Below are 10172 nucleotides of genomic sequence, written 5' to 3' on the forward strand. Positions count from 1 at the left end.
ACACCCCCAGCTTTGGCAGTCTCTGAGACCAGCCAGCTTCAGGTTCAGAAGGTCACAGCCAGAGCACCTCAGGTTTCTTAGGAAGTGCAGACTTGTTCCGTGCTTCCAACACACCATTCACACAGGTGTTGGGTGATCTCCTGTCCAGTATTAGGGAAGTGATCAGTCAGTCTCACAATCCATGGTGCTTTTTAGGTGGTCAGGGCATGCACCATGTCCCTACAGGCTCTGAAAACTCAGGACTATGAAAACAAGAGGATGTAGGGACTATCACAAGCAGCTGGCTAGACAGGAGACCAATTTGTACCAGTGCACAACATGCTCCTAATCTGGGGCAAACACAATATTGTTGTTCTATCTGCACTTATCTTAGTCATGAGCATGTACTTCATTTTCTTTTGTCCTTGTGTGCCACATAATACAGATTTTGCATTGCCCAATCCTGTTGAATTTTTAGCATGCATTTACGGTGTTACCAGGACAATGTACATGCAAATATTTTTCCAAAATGCTTGAACTTTCATCTACTGGTTCTGTGATAATGCTGATAAAGAATTAAAAACAGAGTAGCACACCCTGTTTAAAGCAAGAACAGTCATCTTCAAATTATTGCATATGTCCTACATTATGACATTTCATATTTTGCAACATGAAAACAAAAGAGCACCTAACTCACCTTAATGCTGCTAATGGAAGACAAAATGAGTTCTTTGTAGTTAACTACCAGGTGCTTGACATTTCTGACCAGACACAGTGCAGGATTTCATTTCCACAGTGGTACTGCAGCTGCTAGCATTTGCTTGTGTCTAATCAAGCAAGAAGTTAACCTTGAATATGAAACACAAAATCTATAAGCTAAAAGCTAGAGCAAACTTTATTCCCTGAAGGTCACAGAACTGAAAGAGAATGGAGCAAACCCATCTGAAAATAAAACATTCTGCATTATTCCAGGTATATAGTTATATGTCTTTGAAATAGAATTTTGAAACTGTTTATTAACCCTTTCCAGAAAATTGTTTCAAGTAGTGAGAGCTTTGAGTCAAATCTGGCTGTGCTTATTCAGGAGTTAGTGAAGCAAGGCTGGCACCCCGGGGCGAGGATGTCATTGGACCTGCGCAGCAGTGGAAGAGAATTGAGAAGTCTTTCCTCCTCCCTTGCATGAGCACAGAGGTTAAGTAATCCAATTCCTTGTGCTCCAGTAAGTGGTGGAGACAGAAAAGAGCCGGCTCTGCAGCATGGGGGAGGTGAGAGCAGATTCTTATTGACCGATGGGAGCACAGTGGCCCAGCTTCTTGTGTAGACCGAGCAATGTGATCACTGGCTTTGCTCCGTGCCTGCGGGAAGTGCTCAGCTCTGCTGTTACTTACAGCCACAGTCCATGTTGTACTTACAGCCACAGTCCATCCTGCATGCAGCAGTAGGAATTTTGACTGATGAAAGGTTGCAGGCTCAGGCCTTTTGAGATTCACAGGTTCAGATTCAAAGGATATTTTTATCCACACTGTCATTTCTTTTACCACCTCATTTACAGACTAAATATTTACCTCTCCTCTTCATAAAAATTTGAAGACATTTGAGATCCTGGACTCTGTTTTGCAATAACTTACTCTGTTACTAGGATATCCTTTACTTATAGAGCAGTTAACACAGACAACACATCACAGGGGCCAGGTTCAGCTCCATACAATGCCATCTACATCTGAATCTAGGCATCTGCTCCCATTTTGATCAATGGAGCTCTGGGGCTCAGCTCAGGTGCCTGAACATAAGGGTCTAAGGACATCTGAGATACCTGCATGAGGCTGGTGGATGTCACCCAAAGGCTGCACACTGCAGAGGCAGCTGGCTTTTCTCTGGGCTTCTAAAATGGCATCAGACACTCCTGTGTGTGTAAGTGCAGCAAGTCCCCCCCTGCCTTTCTTGCAGGCAGTGCTGGTGGCTTCAGAAAAAAGTACAGCCTTTGTTAGGCAGCTGCTTCAATCTTCCACCTCTGCTGTGCTGAATGCAAGAGGGGAATTTCACTCTTAACCCACTTAGCAATCAATTTAACACCCTCAAATATAATGTTTTGTGGCCCATTGAATTTCCTCCTTGGAGCCACTGGCCTTGCTTTTATTCTCACGTCGAGTGTCTCATCTTTCACTGAAACTTCCTGAACTACTTACTGCAATTTCATCTCCCAGACAGTTCTACGGCGAGCCTTGTGCTAAAAAAATATAATCTCTTGGATTTAGGTTAATGCTGTTATCACAGGAGAAATATGAAACTGGAGTTCAAGTTAATTAGAAGCGTGACTGTTAGGATCCTGGGCACTGGCAAGGGGTTGTATCCTTGTGTGAAGTCAACAGTTACGAATGAGACCAGATCTCACAGACTGAATCATTGCCTGCCATTCAGCAGTTTCTTCTGTTTGTAATCTTCATTACTAGCCTCTACCTGGAGGCATAATTGTACAAGGAGGTAATCAAAATATTTCACTGGAATTTTCTATTTAATTTTGTTTTCATTTTTCATGTCTAATGATTGTATGATTTGGTCATTTTTTTTTTAGTTTTCAAAATAAGATGCTTTTAACAAAATTTTATTTTCTTTTTTAGAAACTTTTCATTTCCTCCACGCCACTTTTTGTTGGAATCCACCTCCACACAGTTCTTTCTGTATGTAAATTCAACGGATAATTGCTTTAATTTAAGTCCCCATAGAAAGAAATCATATTTTATGATAATCTGGAAGCATGGCATTGTCCTTTCTAATGACCATGAATTGCTTACAGGAGGCAGTGGAAGAAGCTAAAGAACAATTTTATTTATTTATTTATTTATTTCACACCCATCAGACAACAATTCTGAGCCCTGAATAATCTCTTTCTCCCTGTGCTATCCACCTTATACAGACAGGATCCACCTCCACTGTTCGTCCCATTCCCTACCAGTGGTTACCACCTAGTTTGGCCCTTTTCAGAAGAAAATAGTAATCTTAAATGGGTGGAACAAGAATGGGAGGTCATGCATTTTCACGTAAAGTCACCATAACTTTTGTTTTCATTGTTGCAAGGAGTTCACTCCTGGCAGAGAGCACGACCCTCAGGAAAGCCTTTAGTGAGCACTTGCACAATGATCTGCTGGAGGGGAAAATTATTCTCCATAGTAATTAGGAATTGTCAGTGACTACAGCAGGGAGGTGGTGCATTACCTGCAATTCTTTTCTACCCCATTTGATTTAGTATTATCTTTATGGTATGTAATCTCTCTTTTAATGTCACTGAACTATTGACCTCAATATGTTTTAAAAATGAGTTTCACAGCTTAATTATACATTATGAAAGACACCGCATTCATTTTTACTATTTTTCTTTTGGTTGAAAGTGTTCATTGCTGTCCTGAGTGTGATTGAACATTAGAAAACAACTCTTGTTTTCTATTGTGCAGCCATTTCTCAAAATTGATGCCAACACTTGTTACTTGCTTTTCTCTAGATTTCACCTTTGCATTCATTAGAAAGTGTTTAGACGGTGTTGTATCAGAGCAGGGACAACACACCGCCTCCCCATGTACCATCTCTTTACACCTGCTAAGCTTTTTGGAACTATATCTTCAGGCAGCCTTGGCTCAGATCTTGACTTTCTCAAAACCAGTTAAAATTATTCTCCCTCTGACCTTCCCGCAGCAATTGTAACATTTATTCATGATTTTAAAAACAGGTTAGAGCAAAGATATGAGGTTAAAACAAAACCAAACCAGAAAATTGGCAAGTTGGGTTGTCAGTGTCAATTTCTATCATTTCCCATCTGAGATCCATGTGGTTTGTGACAAAAACAAATTTAAATTGAGTGACAGATTGTTATTTCAGTCCTGAAAAATCCTCTCACAATTTGAGAGAGAAAATGCTCTGGTAATTCTTATTAAAATCAGCCTACATACCATCTAGGCCAGGGGCCTTTTTTGATTTCATTTTTAGAAGAGCCATCTGGACTTCCTCTGGAGATCTGAGCTTGGGCATGGCCTCTGGTTTTTATAGTCACTTTGCATACCCTGTCCAGAAAATTGAAGACCTCAGGTGCAGCTGAGCTAATGAACTGTGTGCAGGGATATGCTTTGAGGGGTCTCTTAGGAACCCCTCGCTAAAATTCTGCCACCAGACCAGAGGTGCGAAGGATAATAAACCTGCCTCTACCAAGGTCCACCAGATTTCTGCCAGTTCAGTGCTGCCAGAGAAGATTTGCCCCTCACGCACCTGAAAACCAGCTGAAGGAGAAACTGTTTTCCTCTGTAATTATTTGCACTCCTTAGGCTGGACCTGGATCTTACCACGTGCAAATATAGTTTATTTATTTTGTGATTATTGACCAGTATTGGCAGCACAGTGCTTCCATGGCAGAAGTGTGCAGAAGTCGCTTAGTGCTATTAATCGTGCTAGCATCTGAATCAGTCTCCCATCCCAGTGATTTTGTATTCGGAGCTGGAAGATGAGAAGTATTTTGGCAAGAAGATAATTAGCCAGAAGGCAGCCTCTTTTGTCATTCCAAGACTGATCCTCAGGACCATTCACATCAAGGAAAAAGTTCCTATTGGGTCTAGAAAGCCAGGGCCAGGTGCCTATAGATCCTTTGAAAGATAGCAAGTGCACCCACAAAAATGGCATGCCATGGGGTAACGCACTCCATATCATCTTCACCACAGCAGATGCATGTGCATTTTAACCCGGTGCAAAGGCAAAGCCAAGAGAATTGGGTCAGCCTTACTGCAGAGGGTTAAACCAACCTAAATTTTCACACATTTGCTTCAGGCTGAAAGCCTGTGTGCTGGCAGCGTTTGTGAATCTGAGAGACCATTTTGGCAACAGTGATGTTGTCTGAGCCTAGAAAGATCATCAGAAACCTGTAATGTGGTCCTAAACTAGGTAGTCTCAAGCTGATTGAAGAGACATATATCCAAAAGACCGAGTACCACCACAGTAGGAAATGTCTCACCATTTTTATCCTCCATGTCAGGAAAGCTGGAAGGTTAAAAAATAAAAAATAAAAAAAAAATTTCATGCCATGGTGTCAAAGTCTCTTTGAAACTGCGATTGTCTCACTCTTGTTTTTTCATTTTTCTCTCCCGTGATTTTCAACAGATGTTTTAGTTCTCCAGTCCTCCTCCTCCTGCTGTTGTCAGCTCTTTCCTCAAGAGTCTTCTGTCCTTTAAGTTCTGACAAACTGAATACGAGCTTTGGCTACCTGGGGATTAGTACTGCTGGCTCAACTGCCCCCATTGCTTACCAATGACCTGGAAGAAGGTATGTGCACACAGGGGATAAAGCTTTCCGATGGTACAGAGCTGGCTGCAGGACTGTCAATACAAATAAGGAGATGACTATCCCAGAAGGCTCTGAATAAACTACAAGCCAAGAGAAGAGCAGTAGCACAAGCAAGAAATTGAGCAAGAGGAAAAATTATAGGTTAAAACTTGGGGTAAATAAACAGGGTGGAAAGATCTTGAGATTTGGATGTAGGTTGGCAAGGAAAGCCCAGTTCGGAGTGTGGAATTCAGAAACCCCAGGGAGTTGCTTGGGCACTGAACACATGGCTGGGAAGAGCCCAGCAGCCCAGAATAGGATTGAAAGCATTGGACAGAGGAGGGAGGAGGTGGACAGACCACAAACTAGCCAACAGGAACAACAAAGAGAACATTATGTCTGACACCGCACTTTCTTTGTGGAATTAAACACCTCCCTTCTGCCGTGGGACAGACTGCTGTCATCCTGGGCCAGAACTGCTGCTTGCACATCAGCAGCTCTGGGTCCTGGGCACAGATGCTGGAACATGCTGTTGGTTATAAAAACAAATTTTCCCAAGCCAACCTGAAACTCTATATTTCATTTTCTTTCCTTTTTTTTTTTTTTTTTTTTTTTTTTTTTTCTTTTTTCTTTTTTTTTTTTCTTCATATTTTTTGGTAGGAAAACAGTTCTATTTTTTAAGAAAGTTGTTATTTTCACCATAAAATGCTTCTATTTTGCCAAGAAAATATTTGCTATTAGACCATTCCAACTGGAAGTTCCCACCCAGCTAAGGCCCAAATTGTTATAACAAACTTCCATCTCCCATGTTAAAGATTTGGTAGGTCACAGCTGAAAATAAAATAAAATTAAAATAAAATAAAATAAAATAAAATAAAATAAAATAAAATAAAATAAAATAAAATAAAATAAAATAAAATAAAATAAAAAATACACTTCTTCTTGAGAACCAAATATACTTCTTGAGAACCAAATCCTCTAAAGCAGTCCTTTCCTACAGTGTTTGACAATGCATCTAATTTTCAGGTGGAAAATAAAAGTGAGCAATACCTCAGCTTTAGTTTCTGTGACAGATAGCTAGTTCTGAATAGGTTAACCTAGATTAGGATGGACAAGTACAACATATATTACTGTAAGCCTCTGGTTTGCATTCCTTGAATAACTGGGTGTGCTATCTGCTGAGACACTCTGGGATTTTTCCAGTTAACTGAGAAGGTCTCAGAGTGGTAAATCTATCTTGAATTCAAGCATATCCAAACTGGGGGAAGCAGTTTTTGTATGCTTGACCATAGGAAATTAATGGCTAAGGTCAACACAGGTGAGAGCCCAGATTCAGAGAGCAGTGAAGGGTGTACATTAGTAGCAGACTCATGGCTATGAGGCATGTTTCAAGAAATCCATATCCCAAATCTCATAACACTAAAGGATAATTTGATCTCATAGCTACCTGAGCCTTTACAGTAAAATGTTTCAAACAATCTGCACGTTATGGCAATTTTTCAGCTGCGTAAGTGAATATAGAACTGCAGAGCTTTGGGGAGATCTATGCACATTGCAGTTCACCCTCTTTCCTGAGTCTTAGTTGCTGCTGGTTTTAAGGTGTGCCCCACATTTGGCTGAAGGGTTACACTCTACACATACTGATTTTAAGTTGTGACATATCAAATAAAGGACTAATAACTTTTTCAGGATCATATTTAATCAAACAAAAGACATCAGCTATCGGTTGGCTCTTTGGATAGGTAATAATATCACTGATTTTTTGGTCTCACAATGGACATTAAAAAAAATACTGTTTTAAAAGAATTTCCTCCAAAGTCCTGCATTCATTATTGATTTTCTTTCTACAGTTGTTTAAACATCAATATTTTTCTAACCATCCACTTCATGAAACTGCAGTTTACCAGAAGTTATTTTTATCTTATTATCCTTAAGTAATTTATTTTATATCTCAATTGCATGGAAAGGTGAAGAGTTCAGGGAGAAAAAAAAAGGCCGATATTTGTGTTCTTGAGTATCTAACCTTTAAGAGTTGAATTAGTTGAAATGTCTTTTACCTCTGTCTTTTTCTCTTCTCTATTGACATGAAGAACACAGACTCAGATTTACTGCAGGATATTTTGAAATTAGGAACAAATAATGAGTGTTTGTTCAAGAGAAGACAATGTCCCAAATTCATTCTGCAACAGATAGATGTTAGCAAACGTATTTCTAAAAGGGTTGGTTCCTGCCCTTCCACTGGCTTCAGGCTAACCTATTGCATAAATGTTTTGCTGTGGCTTCTTCTGTACAGCAAAGACATTATTATTGAAGGGCTTTTCTTTGTATTCTGTAGTTATATATTGACATTTAAACTCACAAGTCCTAATTAGAGTAACTGATTTTCCTCTGGGAGTTAATATAAATGATAGCAGCAAAAAAAAGTGCTGCCATGTCTCACTGTTGCAGTCGCTCTATCACAGATCTGGCCTTGTAAGGCTTTTAATTATGGATGAACTGTCAGGTTGCTTAATGCTTTCCAAGGAGTCAAAAATTTAGAGCGTTCAGATCAGGATTGCTCCTTCCTCCAGCATCATCCCCTCACCCCAGTAGGAATTACCACCCAAAGCTGTCCTACCTGTGGCACCTCCAGACATTGGCCATGACAGCTTGTGGTCAGCTTTTTCAAAAAGTATTGAAAGATGTTTCAAAAAGTATTGGAAGATGTATGTCCAATCTTGATTAAACCCCCTAGGTTAACACAGGGGCTCCTGGGAATCAGGATTTAGAAGAGTTCAAATTGTTTATAGCCACTCATAATAATCTACACCAATGCACACATATACAGGAAGAAAGAGAAGAGGAAGATATATGATTTCTTGAGGAAAAATGTAACTGGTATGTAAAGCAGAAATATCCTTGTCCCTACAGGACAACATCAAAGGATCCTTAAAAATGAAGAAATTTGAATTAGCTGGTGGCACACTTGTCAAGAAACAAGACTTGGTTTCCCACTGGTCAGTGGCAGTTTTGTTACTTTCCTAGGTGGAGTGGTATTTTCTCCTTAAAATAAGTCTTATTTGTAGCTGCTGAGAGTCTTTCTGTGCCTAGCAATGAAGTTAGGGCAGACTCGACAGAAGAAAGCAATGTATTGCTGCCTTTACTCTCACCTATGTCCATAGCCTTGGGCTGCCTGCAGTGAAGTTGACAAAACTGCCAAGCAGCTGAAAAACTATTCATAAGAGGAAATAATTGATCTAGTACTCTCTAAGGAGAAAGTCTAACTTAATTCACCCTGCTTATCACTTGGGTTTAATATTTCAGAATGATATGTTTTGAGAGAGAAGAATAACCTTTTAACTTCAATCTTTTTTACATCTATTTGGAAAGTTTCCCATTTTCATATTCTGAGCTATGCAGATCCACTGGAGGTGGGGAAATGACTGATATGTCTAGAGCATAGACCAGAAACAGTCATTTTTAAAGTTGGAAAGGTGCAAATTGGGAATAAGTAGTTAGTTAGCAACTGTCTTCATGCCCTGCCATCCCTAGCTCATTATTGTGTTAGCTGTAACAATAATAATGGCTGATACTTAGGTATTTCTAAAAAAAAAAAAAAAAAAAAAAAAAAAAAAAAAAAAAAAAAGAGAGAGAGAGAGAAATAAAAAAATAAAGATAAAAGGTACATTTCTATTGCTGGAAATTAATATCCTAACAAGTTGAGTAACAGAGTGCATTCTTTGCACCAAATTCTCAGTTTTACTTCTCCTGCTTCATTTATTTACATGTGATTTGCAACAGATTTTTATCTCAAAGTGCAGTGGAAAGATTCATACGTGGACTCTGTTGAAGAGCAAAGTTATTACAGACAGACTGAAACCGCCACTGGTAGATTGTCCAAAAGGTGCTTGGAGGAAACATTAATAAAAAGAAGGGATTGAAGCTGGAAGTTAGGATCTTCTCTATGGAGAAGGATCTGTGGGATAAGGTCTCAGAGGTGAGTAGTTAAGTGGTTTTAAAATAGCAGTTAATCATTGGTAAGAGTCTAAAATCTCATTGGGATATTTCAGCACTCATCTACTTTTTTTTTTTTTTTGGTGCAACTTTAATTAGTTTAATCTGAAATCAACCTAGTTGAAGCAGTGTGATTCCCAGAAGTATGCACCATTACACCAACAAAGTAAGTCACCTCTACTGGTCTAAGGCAGTTTTACATACCTCTCTTGGAAATAGTTAAGCTTTGTCACAAATTTTCAGTGTGATTCAGCATGGGAGAAAAGTTCAGCCCTCTATCAGTGTATAAATAATATACCGATAGACAAAAATTGGAGAAAACTGGCTTGAAAAGCACAAGCAGCCTCCCTGGATAGAGTGGATTTGAAAAGCAAGATCTCTGGCCACAATACAGATATGTTCTCTGCCTAGATAACAGGAGTTATTGGCAGACCTAACCAAAAAAATGGCGAAAGAGACAGACGCAATTCATTTCTCTTGAAATGTGGATGTGAATGTTATCAAAGTCTTTTTTCCCATTTTCAAATATACTCTCTCTCTAATTTTAATAACTCTTTTGCTATTTGGTTATTGCACTTTGTTGGTTGCAGGGAAAACAGAGTCCTGGAGAGGTGCTAAGGGATGAACTTCTGAAACCACATCCCTAACTCAGGACTCAGACAAATCAGTGACTTGTCATGGGTTAAGGAAATCCTGAATGAATTCCCAATGGTTTAAAAGCACATGTGCAAACTATTGTGCACATCTTCTACTGAGGTTTAAGTTGAAGTGCTTTGTCTTATATTGGCTATGGGCTAAGGGCATTCACACAGCTAGTCATCAAAGCTCATATGCTGTAAATTGTTAGACCACTGCTGTGTCTCAGCACTCAGCCTCTGACAATTAGGAGAGAAAATATGCTC

Source organism: Aythya marila (assembly GCF_965140915.1).
Source record: "Aythya marila genome assembly, chromosome: 2".
In the NCBI taxonomy this organism is placed as follows: domain Eukaryota; kingdom Metazoa; phylum Chordata; class Aves; order Anseriformes; family Anatidae; genus Aythya; species Aythya marila.